This window comes from Vicugna pacos, unplaced genomic scaffold (assembly GCF_048564905.1).
Source record: "Vicugna pacos unplaced genomic scaffold, VicPac4 scaffold_14, whole genome shotgun sequence".
Lineage (NCBI taxonomy): Eukaryota > Metazoa > Chordata > Mammalia > Artiodactyla > Camelidae > Vicugna > Vicugna pacos.
In genome coordinates, this window is record NW_027328735.1 from 4,630,883 (window position 1) to 4,648,735 (window position 17,853).

At 32.3% G+C, this 17,853-nt stretch overlaps 1 long non-coding RNA gene across 1 annotated transcript; it reads left to right on the forward strand.

The window, feature by feature from the left end:
• The first annotated feature begins 4,607 nt into the window (after positions 1 to 4,607).
• On the forward strand, positions 4,608 to 6,392 carry LOC140692622 (uncharacterized). The gene is made up of 2 exons (XR_012068179.1): positions 4,608 to 4,771; positions 6,110 to 6,392. It is a non-coding gene; the product is annotated as an uncharacterized lncRNA (long non-coding RNA).
• Positions 6,393 to 17,853: the final 11,461 nt, after the last annotated feature.

The following is a 17,853-nucleotide window of genomic DNA, read 5'->3' on the forward strand; positions in this document are numbered from 1 at the left end:
GACTGGTATGGATTTTTCGTTGTATGTTTGGTCAAATTCCACAGTGAAGTTACTTGGGTCTGAATTTTGTTTTCAGAGATTTTTTTTTTTTATTTATAATGCCATTCCATTTCTGGTGATCTGTCTGTTCAAATGGTCAATTTCTTCTCGATGCAATAATGGTTGGCTAATGTTCCCAGAAACTTCTCCATGTCTCCTTGGATATTCAGTTTGTTTCCATGCAGTTTTTCATGGTATTCCCTTATGATATTATGCAAATTTATTGTACTCTTTGTAGTTTCTCCATTTTCATTTCTTATGTTATTTGTGTTCTTTCTCTTTTCTTATTGGTGAGCCTGTCCAGAGTTTTGTCAATTTTGTTTACTATTTCAAAAAAGAGTTTTAATGATTTTTTCTATTTTTTAATTTGCATTTCAATTCTTCCTTGATCTTTCTCATTTCCCTCTTTCTGCTGACTTTTGGTTTTGTTTGCTCTTCTTTTCATGATTAGTTTACATAGAATGTTAGATTATTTATTTGAAATTGCTCTTCTACTTTGAGGAGGAACTTGTCACTCTGAACTTCCCTCTTAAGCCTGCTTTAACTGTATTCCATAGACTTTGATTAGTGTTTTGTCATATTTCTCGAGATTTTTTTTTCATTTCTTCTTTTACTTCTTCACCTCCCCCCTTATTTTAGTACCATGTTGTTTAATCTACACACTGTCATTTTTCTCCCTGTTTTTCTGTGATTGATTTCTAGGTTCATGGTATTATACTCAGAAAAGATGCTTGAAATTATTTTTATCTTCTTAATATTGTTGAGGCTTCTTCTGTGCCTGAGTACATAAACTATCCTAGGAAATGTTCCATGTGCACTGGAAAAGAAAGTATATTCTGTTTTGGGAAGAAGTACTGTTTTGAAAATATCAACCATCATCAATTTTTTTTTGTAACATTTAGTATCTTTGTTCCCTTGTTAACTTTCTTTCTGTAAGCCCAGTCTAGTAATGGTAATGGGGAGTCATAGTCTACTTCTGTGAGTGTGTTCCCATCGATTTCTCCATTTTTATCTATTAGTATTTGCTTTATGTATTAAGGTGCTCCTATATTGAGTGCATATATCTTAATGAGTATAATACCTTCATTTTGTATTGCTTCTTTAATCATTATATCATGTCCCTGTTTATCTTTCTCTATGGTCTTTGGTGTAAAGTCTATTTTGTGTGAAGTCAGTACTGCTAGTCCTGCTTTCTTGTCATGTCCATTTGCATGGAATATATTTTTCCATCTTCTGAATTTCAATTGATGTGTGTTCCTCTTTCTAAAGTGGGTCTCTAGAATGCTTCATAATGTAGGGTCTTGTTATATTATCCCACATGACAATATATATCTTTTGATTGAACCACTTAGTGTATTAACTTTTGCAACAATTATTCGGAGACTGGTGTTTATTTCCATTTTGAACTTCTTTTTCCAGTTGACTTGGTATTTCCTTTTTTTCATTTCTTTTTCTTTTTGTGGCTTTATAAGTTTTCTTTAATTATCTTGGTTTCTTTTTGGCTTTGTGACTTCATTTTAAGCTGTTGACTTATGGTTACCATGTTTTGCATGTATATTGACCTGTTACTACATTTGTTTATTTTAACTGATAGGAATACAAACTCTATCCCATTCTACAGAGAACAGAAACAAGAAGAAAATACTCTGTATTGTCTTGTTTCACTTTCTGACCCTTAAACATTTTCATGTCCTGTTTTACAACATCATGTTTAATCTGTTGTAAATCATTGCAGCTATTGCCTTTCTAATTATGCCTTTCTCCCTTCTGTAGTATCCTGCTTCTTTTTTTTTTTTTAGGGTAAACCTTTCATTATTTCTTTTTCTGTTGCAAAATTCTTTTAGTATTTGCTTTTGTGGAAGTTTTTTATCTCTCCTTCTATTCTAAAGGATAGCCTTGCTAGATAAATTATCTTAGATTACAGCTTTCTTTCATTCAGGACTTTGAATATGTCTTGTCACTGCCTTCTGCCACTTGTATTTGCGTAGGAAACGTGTTTACAAATAAATATATATAATTATATTTATATGTAAAGAATACCTAGAAATGAAGTTAACAAATAAGGAGAAAACTTTTACATTAAAAAATAAAAAACATCTATGAAGGAAATTAAAATTGATCCAAAGAAATGAAAAGATCTCTTATGTTAATGATGTGAAACAATGTGGTTGAAACAACCATACTACACAAAGCAATCTACATTTTGTGTGATTCATGTCAAAACACCCATGAGATTTTCCATTTAATAGAACAGATAATTTCAAAATTTATATGTATTCACAAAGACCATGTGTTGCGAAAATAATCTTGAAAATAGTGTATTAAATCTAATGGTGTAAATTTCTATGATGTCAAACAGCCCTACAAACTTTAGTAATTTAAACAACATGATACTGGCTCAAAAACAGACGCCAATCAATAGAAGAGAGTAGAGCAACCAGATATAATCCCTCATACGTCTGATCAATTAACCCATGAAAAATGAAGCAAGTGTATAAAGAAAGTGTATAAAAGAAAAGACATTCTCCTCAATAAGTAGTGCTGGGGTGATTGAACATGTAAAAGATAGATTAGAATAGCTCCACAAATTGTATACAATCCATAAGCACAGAATATCTTTCTAATTATTTTGTTTACTTATATTTCTTGCCCCTGCAATTTATTGATCTATGTTTATTTATTTTATATCAATTATCAAATGTATTCCTATTTTATTCTTTTTTGTATAAATATATACACAATTGTTTTCCTAATTTCCCTTTCTGACAATATGTTGTTACTATATAAAAATGTAACGGATATTTGTATATTGATTTTGTATTCTGCAAGTTTACTAAGTTTGTTCATTATTTCTAACAGTCACTGGTGGAGTATATGGACTTTTCCATCTATGTATAATTATGTCAACTGTAAAAATTTTACTGCTTTTTTGCAAGTTGGATACCTTTTATATTTTGTATTGACTAGTTGTTCTGGCTAGGACTTCTTGTAGTGTAATTTAGGACAAGTGAGAATGAGCTACTTTTTCTTATTCCTGGACCAGAGGAAAACCTACCTGAATGTTTACATTGAACTTAATGATAGACATGGGTTTTTCATAAATTGTTTTTATTATGTTTACTTACATTCTGTCTAAAGTGAATTTGTTAAGAATATTTTTATAAAAAATTAAGATCAGATCTGTCAATAATTTTCCTACATATTTTGAGATTTTTATTTTTGAATTCTCTGTGTTTTAAGGGATGGTATGACATATATTGATTTGCATACATTAAATAATATTTATGAATCAGGACTAAATGCAACTTAACTATAGTTTCTAATACTTATATTATGCATGATTTCATGTTGCTAATGCTGATTTAGAATGGAATATACACATACTGAAGGAAAAATTTACATTGTGGCTTGAGTTTATATTTATTTATTTAAAATTTTATCTCTCATTTTGAATTTGGCTTATCCTTAATGGAATTTATTTATAAATACAGAATATAACTTTTGGTAGAACTTGATTTACTACAGTTAACTGATACAAAATATAGCTATTGTTTAAAATAAGTGAACAAATCACTTGCCTCAAAATGTCATATTTTGCTAACAATGCCAACTGTTTCAGGTCTGAGAAACATAATGCTTCCTAGAATGCATAACGTGGTCTTTTCCACCCCAACCTACATATACTGTTATTTCTCTGTTTTTTGATTGTTTGTTTGCCCCTTAATGGCATCAATGCTTATAGAACCCAGGATCTTGTGCATAAGTGTATTTATCAACATCATTTTGGAAAACATAACAGAAGCCACAAGAGTATGGATTATAAAGATGACAAGAAAATTTATTCTTCTAAGGACTTAAAACCTCTGAGTGAAAGAATGGCAAAAATAAACATTTGTAAATATACAATAAGGTTGGCTCTTTTGTAATTTTAAAGTAGAATATTAAATTACAATTGTTTTAAATATAGCACTGAATTAGAATTTAAAACAAAAATTCCCCCCTTTGGGATTTCTTAAATTTGATTGATTATATTAATCTCATTTTATTTCAGAAATATTTACCATTTATTTATAAACATACCAGATAAACTGATATTTATTCTGCCCATGTTTTGAATATAGAGCTACTTATTGTAAAGTACACAGATAAATAACTACTTCCATTTCCAAATCAAATTATGTTTCACTTTAATTACAAATTATAATAAAATAGTTATACATTCTCTGAACAGGTTTTACACAAATTTCACTTTAAATTCCAAAACTTAAAATTTATTTTATATATTTTTGGCATTATTTATACTCTGTTCACAAATCAGGTATAAATTTCTGTATAAAAGAATGGAGATTCGTTTTATTTCACAGACACTAAAATTAAATTATTTAAAAAGATTTTGTGGGGATAATAATTGCAGATAACACTATAAAAATAAGCATCCTATATATTTCAATTTAACTGGATGAATGAGAAGTAAACACTGGCTGAATGTTACACTTGAGTTTCTAGGAGACCAGGCATTTTGTGATGTCACAGCTTCTCAGGGTGAGAAACATTGTGACGGCCTAGCAGTTTATCTGTGCAGGCCTGCCAAAGCAGCATTTGAAGCTGCAGTGCTCAAAATTATGCAGATTAGAAAAGTGGCTGTAGAAAAAGTTATTTGAAATGGCACATATTTCTTCAGAAATTCAAGATGTGTCTCGTAAAGATGGACCAACTGGTTCAGGAAACTCCGGTAGATCTCTATTGTGTGATCAAACATTCTCTGGGGACTTGGATTTGAGGTCTATGATTGAAGAAATTGCTTTTCAGACTTTGTCTGAAGAATCCTTGATAAAAAGACCATGTTACACACTTTGTGCCTCTGAACCAGATGAAGATAATGATTTTTGTTCTCTGACATTTCTAATAAAACACTCGAAAATGGCTGGGAGTGACCAATTTAAATCCATCTGGTGGGATGATAATGGAACTTCCATAGTGATTGATGAAGATGTCTTTAAGAAGGAAGTTTTGGAAAAAAATACCCTTTTTATAATATTTGAAACTGGAAGTATGAAAAGTTTACTTAGACTGCTTAACCTTTATGGGTTTAGTAAAGTGCAGCAGAATTTTCAAAGATCTGCCTGTCTAGCTGACTTTCTGGCAAAAGAAAAGATGTCTCTGTTTTAAGCAACATATTCAGTAATTTTAGTTACCACGTGTTAACTTATATATAAAATTTTATTTTATATATCAATCTATGGTAATATAAATGTAAAGCTAGATTTTGAAAATTGTATAAAACTCCAAAGTTAAATCCTTTATTTTTTCTAAAAAAAGAGGACAGTGCCATAAGTATTCAAGATTATAAGAAACTTTGCTTGGAACTACGAATCTTAACAGAAATCTAAATAAATGTATTAAAGCTGCTTTTGAAAATTGGCATTCACCATTACTGCAAATGCTAACTTCTTAAATTTGATGTCTATACTTTTAAAGTGTGTATTTTCCAAATAAGGAATATCAAAATATCGTCAGCTGTGCATAGTAAACATGAAATAAGAGGTTTTATACATTACACTTATTGTATTTTGGTTTAAAATATTACTAAAATATTTCTCCTTTGGTTTTAGCTGCAGTTCTATCAAAATCCAAATTTTAAATGAGGCTTTCTCCCAATTTTTGTGAGAATAAAAAGAAGGGTTGCGATTACAAATGCCTCTCTGGTATCTTCATTGGTTGAAGATTTCAAAAAGAATCACTTTAAAGGAGGGGGTAATGTGGATAATTATAATTCTGTTTTTGTGGCTGACACTAGTGGTGAAAGTGCATTTTTACATTCTGCAAATTTAAACATGCCTCTAATAAGAAAGCCCTCAACTAGCCACATAATTGGAGATACCACTACCCTGATCAGAGGTGATATTTCTCCTCCATCATCAATGTCATTTAGACCACCAGAACAAATTGCAGTGTATCAAAGTGCTCTTTTAAATTGGTTGACCACTGTCCACGGGCACTCTCAAAGCAGCTACACTGAAGCAAATGGTCGTGTTGTGAACTTCATTACAACTACAACTTCTATTTCCAGGACAGCATCTTGTCTCCCATACAGAGCAATTATTTTGGACTGATGGTGGAACCTTGTAACTTTCCAAATAGATATCACAACATATCTGCCAATGAAGGTCGTTTTTCTAAACTTCAACTAGGGAGCAACGCACGGTTTCCCATGCCAGTGAGAGCTGATACATCAGCCACCTCTCTTTCAAGGCCAACTCATCAGCCATCTTCAGTTTATAAACGTCATTCTAATTACAACTTATCTGCCAGAGGACTACCATATTATGTAGAATAAAAAAGATTAAAATTGATGTTGGCAAATGTCGACAAATATCTGCAATTTTGTTATTTGGAAAATTAACATAGTTGTGTACCTTCATTTTATTTATTTTCTTTTTAAATAGAGTTAAGAGTTAAACGGGAGACAAAGATACCATTTAAAAAAAGATATTTGATTGATATGATCATTTGATGGAAAATAATGGGAGTAAATTTTAGTGCTTTCTTGTAAGAAAGAAGAGAAAATGGAAGAATTTGGAAAAACACTAAAACATGGAGAGAGGGAAAGTACTAAATGGTTTCTAGTTCATCGTGGAAAGTATTAAAAGAGTTAAGTTAAGATAGGTTGCAACAGGAGATTAATGCAGGAACCAGCCCAGGGATCATTTCTCTATTATGTCATCCCTGGAGTCATAAAGGTCACATGATGTAGTCTCAGATGGCACATTCAGCATGTGGTACAATTTAAGAAGTAATTTTATCTATGGTCTTCTTTGTGCTGTTATCAAAGCATTCTAATTGGTGCTTTCATTTCCTGCCCTCAAGAGTCTACACTATATTTTCTAGTCAATAGTTTATGTTGCATTTATCTTCCAGCGAAAGAAAAGCTTAAGTCTTCAGGGTGGCATTTAATATCTTTCTAAATCTAAGCACACAAGCTCAAATTAGTTTAGTCATTTCTTTATAAATCTGGCATCTGATTACCTTGGCATATCTTTAAGTTTCACTGTATCTGGAGATATATCCAGGCAAATGATTGTCAACTATTTCAGCTGCAAACTCACCACTTTTGCTCCAGCTCATCCTTGGACTTTGGGTGTCCTCCTTTTACCTACTTAGACTTTCTGAGTCTCAGCACAGAAACCACCTCTTCCAGATGTTTCCTGTCTATCCCCCTTTCCTTGTCTAACTTGGATACCAGCACAGTAAGCACAGCACATGCCACAGGATGCATTTTAATATTTAGTCAATGAGAAATACATGTTGACTTTAAGCAAAATCTACTTTCCAGAAACAACAAAACTTTCATGGTTTTCAAACTATTTCATTACGGTCTTTACTCTTCACCACAAACTAGCTCTTTTCATAGACCAAGGACTAGTCACTCAAGACAGTAAGTGGAGGTAGGTACAAGATACAGGTATTATTTTCTCCTTAATTCATGCCTCCAGAGGCCTAAAGCATTCCATTCTCATTTGCTGGATTTTTTCCTTTCTCTTCATCACCCACCCACCCCAAAATAGCTGATTCTCTTCCCCATACCAATAACTATACTGCCTTTAATTAATTTACTTCTTAGAATTAGAGCTTTCTCCAGAAGAGAAATTGTCATTGCAAACATTTAATATAGGTTTATACACACCACATAATTTGTGCCCCTTCTAACCTTCACAATGGAAGTATCTAAGTGGTACTAGCCCCTTGGTTATGGTGGTGGTATCCAGTAACCAAATTGCAATCTATAATGTGTGGACTAGAAGGAGGTGTGGGTCGTAGAATAAAAAATATGTCCGAATGCAAGAATACCAAATTTCTGCAGATATTATGAAATATAAAATATTCATGGAAGGCTTTGACAATTTCCCATTAATCTAAAATAATAGGTATAGCATTTTCAGAGTGTGAAATGCTCTGAAATGCTGGAAAATTTGTAGTCAATGTCAGGGAACCTAAGACTTCTGCTCACAATCTTGCAGCCAGTGTCATCTGATAAGACTGGAATGGCAAATATGAGTCCTTAATATGTGTCACCAATTGTGAAGAAAGCCTTTTATAATCTGGAGAATGGGCAAATTGGCCAGGGTAAACTCTAGCAACATCCCACCAATATGACCTTTACCAAGAGAAGAAATGAGCCCACTTGCAGCAGGAGAACTCTTTCTGGAGAGCAGTGGTTGTTCCTACAACAGAAACGTCAAGATTTTAAGTTTGTCAGCTCATCTCTGATGGTGGCTATGTTGTTGCTTACATTAGCAGTCTGGGGTTCAGATGGGCTGGTTCAGCAGCAAGTTTCCAGCTCTCTTATCAGAGAATGGGTCTTACCGTGAACATCTTAACAAGGTTCTATACTGATAAGTCACAAGCTACAGTTTACTTTCAAAATTAAAAATCCTAAAGGAGAATATTGTTTGTTTGTCCATTTGTAGTTTTCTACCTGGGAGAAGCTAGACTATTGACTAAAGTACAAAAGTTGGCTGTTGCATTGAAAACTATTCTCTGAGCTCTGCCCACTGAATTCTTCCCACTAAATACTACAAATCTGTCTACCACTGTGTGTTTGTGTGAAGATGGATTGTTAGGCAGTAACTAAGTTTGTCTTATTTGAATCATCAGTGAATTATTCCCCTGCATCTGGCAGATTCTCTGTGAATTAAGAGATTTATTGAGCCACCAGATTTTCTTCAGATCAGGGAGAGGTAGATTATATTTCTCCCACAATACTAATTGTTAACTTTACATTGAATCTCAAGCTGATGCTAGGGACAAGCCACTGAACCCTGGAATTGGACTGAGGCATATACATTCCCCATTCCCCAGAGCCCAGTGCAGGACTGTGTCACCTTTTTAATTTAAGCTTATGTCTAAGTATTTTTGCTTTAAATTCTGATTGTTGGCACAACTTATTTTGGCTTTGAACACCCGTTGACTAATTTATAGAGACTGAAACTCTGACTTATTCCCGTTCATCTAGAAATTGCAATAACCTTCCTTTCCTTGGACTACCTGTAATAGAGTGAGCATAGTCATCATTTTGAAAGCAGTCCTCAGTCCTAATAATGCAGAACCTTTACACTTCTTTGCCCAGGACTTGAGCAAGAATGTTTGTTGTTTATCTCAGGGATTATCCTCACATCCCCTAATGCAAACATGAGAAAACTTCACATCTTTATCCAAAATCAAGCTTTTGTCAGTATTGCATTCCCATTGCAAAACAGTTAACAATTGTAGGAGTTCTGAGATTTTACCATGCTGAGATTTTTAGCAACCTAGCATGTTCATTTCCTACAGATGCTGTCGGGGAGATGAGACCACGGTTCAGAGACAGTGAACTTTATCACTCACAGCAAGAGCAGCCAGTTTTAAATTTGTATCCATTCCCTAATCTCAGATGAATACACACAGGGAAATTTTGATGCCTATAGAAGCAGTGGGCTGTTTACATGAAGAAAGTTTAAGGCATGGTAAAACACTAATTTTATTTTTATCTTTATGTATAATTTATTAGAATCACTTATTTATTAGTATCTTTACCTAGGATAAGTATACCATGACTCAAGTTTACTTGCTACAAAAACAATCATGAGAAATGACATGGGAAAAAATGACCATTGAATTTTCATTTTTCCTTTTGCATTTATTGATGTTTAATTGGCATAAAACATTGTGTAAGTTTTGGTGCACAGGATAGTGATTTGATTTACACGTATCATGAAATAACTATCATGGCAACTTTAGGGAGAATTCATTATTTCTTTTAGATACAATTTTAAAGAAATACAATTTGTCTTTTTGTTGCGATGTGAAAACTTATGGTCTGCACTCTTATCAACATTCATATAGAACATAAAGCAGTATTAATTATAATTTTCATGTTACTATGGGGCATCCCTAGAACACGTTTATTTTACGGCTGGAGATTTGCAGCTTTCAAGTGTATTAATCAAATTCTCATTTACCAACCCCTGCCTCTGTTAACTACAAATCTATTTTTTCTATAAGTATGTTTCTTTGTTTTTGAAGTGTACTTTAATCTATAACACTGTCTTAGTTTCTCTTACACAACATACTGTTTGCTATTTTTATTACATTTCCAACTGATCACCAGAATATATCTAGTATGGATATGTTGCTATTTAAAGATATTTCATTCTTATTGACTACTCCCCATACAGTAAATTTCTTGTCCCTGACTCATTTTATTTGCAACTGGAAATTTTTCTCTCTTCATTATCCTCAACTTTTTCTTTTCCTCACCCCATTTCCCTCTTTCTTGTGAAAAACCTGTTTCTTTCTATATCTATATTTGCTTCTCAGTGTTGTTATGTCCATTTGTTTTAAATTCTAATTATAAGTAAAATCATTCAAGAATTGTCATTCAATTTCTGAGATATTTCACTTAGCCTATTACCTTCTTGGTCTACCCATTTGCTGCAAATGACAAGAACTTATTCTTTTTAGAGCTGAGTAATAACCCATTGTATTTTATGTGTGTGTGTGCATATATATATATTTATAAAATGCCTATATATAGTGTGTGTATATATATACATAAATATAGATAAATCTGTAATTAAGCTGTGTAGATATATATAGTATAAACACACATCTTCTTTATTCATCATCTATTGATGTGCAATTAATTTGCTTCTATACCCTGTCTATTGTGAATAATGCTGCAATGAATATATGGTTGAATATATCTTTTCTAATTAGTGTTTTTATTTTCTTGGAATAAGTATCCAGTTATGGAAATGTTGGATAATATTTCATTTTTAATTTTTAGATAAAGCTCCATGTTGTCTTCCACAGTGGCAGCACATATATACATTCACTCCAGCAGTGCATCAGGGTCGTTTTTCTTACATCCTCACCAATAGTTAAGTTTGTTTTCTTTTTGATAATAGTCGTTCTGACAGGAGTGACATAAAATCTCACTGTGTTATGGACTTGCATTTTTCTGATGTTTAGTGATGTTGATGGGGTTCATATGCTTGTTGGTTACATTTACCCCACTGTAAATTCATGTTTTGTAATGGGCTAAGTGACCATAACTGTCTGATTTCATTTTCAGGCTTTCTTTGTTTTTCATTATTCTGTTTGTTCTGTGCCACTACCATATTCTTTTCATTACTGTTTCTTGTATTATAGTTTAAAATCAGGGACAGTGATACATCCTCTTCGTTCTTTTTCAAAGTTGTTAGTGTTTTTAGTTTGTTTTCCTTTCTTTCTTATTTTTTTAGTGATTTCAACTCTTTTGTGTTTACATGTAAATCTTAGAATTATTTTTTGTAAGTGTCTGAAAATGCCCTTGCTAGTTTGATAGGCACTGATTTTAATTGATGTATTTTCTTGGCTTGTTCTGTCATTTAAACAATATTTTTTCCTAATCTATGAACACAGTATATCCTTTCATGTGTTTGCATTATCTTCAATTTCTTTTGTAAATACATTATAGTTTCCTGAGTACAGGTATTTTACCTCCTTGGTTGGATACATTTCTTGATTTTTTTTGTAATGCAACTGTAAATTAGACAGTTCCCCCAATTTCTCTATCTTTTAGCTTCTTGTTAGTGTGTAGAAATGCAAGATTTCTGTATGTTAATTTTACATTCTGAAATTTTACCAAATGCATTGATAAACCCCAGTAGTTTTGTGGTGTCTTCTTTAGGATTTCTGTTTAAAGTATTTCATCTACAAACAGATTCTTTTACTGCTTTTCTGAAATAGCTATATTGTATTTACTTTTATTTTGGAAAGCTATGTGTAGAATTTCCAATACTATACTGAATAACAGTGGTAAGAGTGAGCATTCTTGTCTTCTTCCTGCTTTTATTGGAGATGCTTTCAGTTTTTAATCAGTGAGTGTCATATTAACTGAGTTCTTGTCATGTATGACCTTGACTGTGTTGAGGTATGTTTCCTCATGCCCACTTTGAGGAGAAATATAAGCATAAATAGATGCTGAATTTGTCAATATATTTTATGACTCTTTTGAGGTGACCATACAGTATTTATTTTTCAATTTGTTAGTTGGGTGTATCATATTGATTAATTTGTGGGTAATGTATCACTTTTGCATCCCTGGAATAAAAGAGACTTAAACATACTCTATAATCCTCTTAATCTATTGTTTGCTTTGCTAACATTTTAGTGATGATTTTTGCATCTATGCTTATCAGTAGTATCTAACCTGTACTTTTATTAGGTATTTGTTCCAGTTTTAGTAGTAGTGTGATACAGTAATTTGGGGTAGGAAGCCTTCCTTCCTCTGCAAATTTTTGGAATTCTCTGAGAAGCATAGGTGATAGCTCTTCTCTAAATGTTTGGAAGAAGTCACCTGAGAAGCTGTCTAGTCTTGGAATTTTGTTTCTTTGGAGATTCTGTATAATTACTTATTCAATTTCATTAGTGAAAATCTGTTAATATTTTCTATTTCTCATTCCATCCTGGAATTTTGGTCTTTCTAATATATTGTCCATTTCTTCAAGGGATTCCAATTTTATGTCATATAATTTGTTGTATCATCTTATGATGCTTTGTGTTACTTTGATATAAGCTGTAACTTCTCATTTATTTTGGATCTTTTTTATCTGTACTCTCTTTTTTGCTCATGAGTCTTGTTAAATTTTATCAGTTATATTTATCTTTCAAAAGCCATTATGTAGTTTGTTTAGATGTTTCTATTTTTAACCTTTATTTTATTTATTTATGTTTCTACCTTTCTGCTGTCTTTCCTTCTACTAACAAGTTCATTTATTATTTTGCTACATCGTTGTTTGTAAGATTATGTTATAAGAGAGAGATGTTTCTTATTTGTATAAGTGGGATTATTTTGCTATAAGCATCCCTATTAATACTGCTTTTGCTATACTCCATGGACTTTGTTTTTGTTGTCATATTTCTTTATGTATTTTATCTTTGATTTATGCAGCAATCCATTTGTTGTTTTATATTGTATGATTTATCCTCCACATTTTACAATTTTTCTCAGGTTTTTCCTTTTAGTAAACTTCAGTTCTCATAGAAGCCGTATGTTTCTTCACAAAGCAAGGAGAAAAATAATAAAATTTATACAAAATTCTGAATGACCAAAATTTTCTAGTTATCTTTGAAAAATGAACAAAACTGTGTGTATTATCCTCCCTGACTTTAGAACTTACTACAAAGCTACAGTAATCAAAACATCAAAATATATCACTAAAGAGTCACATAGATCAATGGAACAAAATAAATAGTCCTAAAATAAACCCAAACACATATGGTCAATTAGTCTACAATGAAGCATGCAAGAGTATACAATGGAAAAAGGCAGTCTCTTCAACAATTAGTTCTGGGAAAAATGGACAGTACATGTAAAATGAAGATGTAAGAGCACTTTCTTTCATAGTATACAAAATAAGAGAGAAATTGATTAATTTCCTAAAGGTAAAACCTGAAAGTTTAAAATTTCTGACCAAGAACAGGAGCAGAACTGCCTTTGAGATAAATCATAGCAATATTTATTTTTGATCTATTTCCTAAGTAAAAAAAAAAGAGGAAAACTAACCATAACAGTTTTTAATTTTACTGAGGAAATAATAGGTGTATTATGTGATACAGGGATTCCACTTCTTGTATAAGTGTGAAGTGCAAAATCTTTTGCAGAGCAAAGGAAACATTCAGCAAGACTTATGACAATACACAGAATTGAAGGAAGAATTTCAGACAATGAAAACAACAAGGTGTTAATATCCATCTTGTATATATAGCACATTAGAGTAAATATTTAAAAACAAAGACCCCACTTAAAAACAGTTGAAGGATCTTCATGGAAACTTTTCAAAAACAGACATGTGTATGATTTTCATGCACATAAAAAGAAACATAACGTTGCTATTCATTAGGAAAACATAAATAAAAACCAGAATGAAATATAATCTCACAGCAACCAAAATTGCTATTAAAAAAAGTCTTCAAATGACAAACATTAATAAGAATGTTGATAAAAGGGAACTCAGGTACACTGTTGGTGGAAATATAAATTGATGCATCCACTATTATAAAAGAGTGGACTGTGTGAAGAAAACTAGAAATAGAAGCATTATATTTTACAGCAATTCCATTTTTTGATATAATTCCGAATAAAATGAAAACATAAACATTAAAGGATATATTACCCCAAATGTTCTTAACATTATCATTTATAATAGCCAAGGAGAGAAGCACAACTCAACTGCCCATCAACAGATGATTGGCTGAAGTAGATGTGAGATATAGATAACATAATAAATACTTAGCAATTGTCATATCAAAAAATAAAATTCTGCTATTTGAAACAATGTGACTGGACCCAGAATGTGTTGCACATAGGAAAATAAGTCATACAGAGAAAAACTCTCTACATTACCACTTACATGAGGAAACTAAAGATATAAGAGAAATAATCATAAAAAAACCAGAAACAGAATCACATATATATGTGTAGTGTACCAATTAGTGGTTTCCATTGGGGACAGGGAAGAAGGATCAGGAAGACAGAAATATGCAAGCTACTAGTTATATATTAGTGAAGCAACAGGGCTATATTTACCGCACAGAGAAATATTTTAATAATTTAAAAGATTTTAAAGAGACTATAGGCATATATTATACTAAAATGTGCATGCATGTGGGAAAAACATTGAAGAAAAGAACCCAGGAAAAACAAAATATTTTGTAGTACTCTGATATAAAGGGAAGTGATTTATTCACTTTCTTTACTGTTTTATAATGTCCTTATTAGAATTTAAGCTTTTAAATGAAAAATTACAGACTGAATAAAGTGACATAAGTTTAAACTATTTGTCTCTCTCTTTAAATCTACAGTCAGTGAAATGATCACATCTCAACAAAAATTACTACAACACAAAACAATACTCCAGAACATATATGTACATCTGAAGTTTGGTGGGCTAAAACACATAAGTTAGGCTGAAATGAGGGAAGAGCAGAGTTGGTGACTGCCACCAAGGTCCACTTACTATGGTATCTGAGCCCACAGTTTCAGAGTAACATGTAGAAACAGGGTCTCAGTGGTTCACACAGATTCAGCCTCCAACTGCACCAGTATTCATGGTCAAAATTAACTTGGAGGGAGCTGCAATGCAGACAGAATTTCCATCCTTTAGACACTCAGACATTCATGATACTCTCCTTAATCCCCATTCACAGTGGTAGAGACAATGTACCTTGCAACATTGGACATGGCAAAGGCAATTGCCTGATTCCAACTACCCACCTGTTTTACACCATTCCTCAATGTGTGCACTGAATCTTAAGGGATATAAGATAAAAGGAAGGGTTCACAGGCCCAGTGACAACAGTGGCATTAACTACCAGAGTTTTCTAAGAAGTGATAATGTAAGCAATCTTTTATCCAGACAATTGCGACTTGAATGTGCCATTTTGAAATATTATCAGAGGTAGCTCAGGTAAGTAAAACCAAAAATTGTGTAATATTACAAACTACCAAAAACAAAAGCAAGGACTCCAAATTCCAATCTGATTTTGCTGTCAGCAGAGCAATAATTCACCAGGATCATGACCAATCACAGTAACATTATAGGGCATGCACACACACAGATACAAACACACAGACACCGACACAGACACAGACACACTCGCACAGGCACATACACACACACACGCTCACGCACACACCGAATGTCAACCCTGCAGGGAACAAACTTAAAGTCATGGAATATTGACATATAACTAATACAGAATCCAAAGAGCTGTCATAAAGAAACTCAATATAAAAAACAAAACTCAGAAAGCAGTTTAGTGAGATCAGGAATAAAATAAATCTTGATAAGGTATACATTACCTAAGAGACTGAATCTATAAAACAAATAAACATTATTGGAAGACCAGATGAACTTAATAAATGAGATGAACAATGCAACAGAAAGCACTGTAAGAAGACTGTCTTTGTGGAAGAGAGATTAGCAAACTCACCAATACAATACCAGGAATGATAGGAGAGGGCAAAGATACAAGATAATAAAAAGTGAGGAAATTCTACAATAGCCATCAGACTTCTTCAGGAAGTGCACATTAGAGTGAAATTCTGGAGGGAGAAGAAAGTTAGAAGGCAGCTGATGGTTTATTTAAAGAAGTAATAGTTGATTACTTCCCGAACCTGGGTAAGGAACTGATATACAAGTCCGTGAGCCAACAAAACACCAACAACTTTAAGACAAAGACACCTCCTTCAAGATACGTCATATGACAATTGGCAAGTCAATGACAGAGTAAAATTTAAAACGCAGCCAAAGAAAGTTATGATAATCTACAAAGAAGCCCCCATTAGGCTATCAGCATATTGCTGAGAAGAAAACAGATGCCAAGGGTAATTAAAATGACATTTTCAAACTACTGAAATAAGAAATATCTCACCCAAGAATACTCTACTTTACACAGTTATCACTTAGATATAAAGTGAAAATAAAGACTTTACCAGAAAAACTAACCTGAGTGAGATGTAAAAAACAAAACCGAGGCACCTTAAAAGAGGTGCAGAAAAGAGGTATTCTAAGAAAAATAAAATGGCAAATATACGCAAAACATTGAGCAAAATACTAAGCAGAGACCACCAGGAATTTGAAACTGTTTATTTGGGTATGTTTTTAAATGCTACTCTTCTATATGAATTAAAGAGAGAAATATAGGAAATCAGTTGCAATATATATAGATACATCTATCTGGTAACATGTTCACAAAAGAAACAGAAATAATTTGAGTCAGTAATAATAAAAGGAAAAGAGTAAAAAAAAAAACAAAATTAAAGGAAGTTGCTATCAGCAGAGAAAGGTCTAAATTATACAAGCGATGTTTTATTTTTAATTAAAGTAGATTTGATGAACTATAATATGTAGATTCAGATGTACAAAATAGTGATTCCAACCACTTTGTTGATTGTATTTCATTATAATTTATTACAATAATTGTAACATACAATGATTATAAGTTATTGTGTGTAATTCCCTGATCTATACAGATCATCTTTGTTGCTTATCTCCTTTACGTATACTAATTTTTGTCTGTCAGTGTCCTACCATTTAATTGTCTATCCCTTCCACTTTGGTAAACACAAATGTTTTCCCGTATTTTTCAGTCTGCTTCAGTCTTGCCTATCTAAACTCTATATCTCTCTACCATGTCTCTATCAATCAATCAATCTATCTATCAATCAATCTATCTATCTATTTATCTATCTATCATCTATCTATTTGTCTGTCTGTCTACCTATCTATCTATCATGTATCTATGTATCTTTCCTTCTATGTATCTATTTATCACTCATCTATCAATAGATAGCTATAGATAGATGTACACAGATATTTGTTATTCTTTAGATTCCACTTATAGATTATATTATATATTTTTGTATTTGTCTAAGTTACTTCACTAAGAACAATATTTACTAGGTCCATTCATGATGCTGAAATAGCAATGTGTTATACTTTTTCATGGCTGAGAAATATTCCATTGCATATTTATAGAAACATCATATCTTCGTAAGTCCATAGTCTACTGTGGACTCTTGGAATGCTTCCCTGTCTTGCATATTATAAACAGTGCTGTTGTGAACATTGGTTCTTCTCAATTTAGGGTTTTTTCCCCAGATTTTTCCTAGGAGAGTTATTACTGCTTCATTTGGTAATTCTGTTTTAGGATTTGAACAAATCTGAATACTCTTTTCCATAGAAGTTGTACCAATTTACATTCCTACCAAGAGTATACAAGAGATTT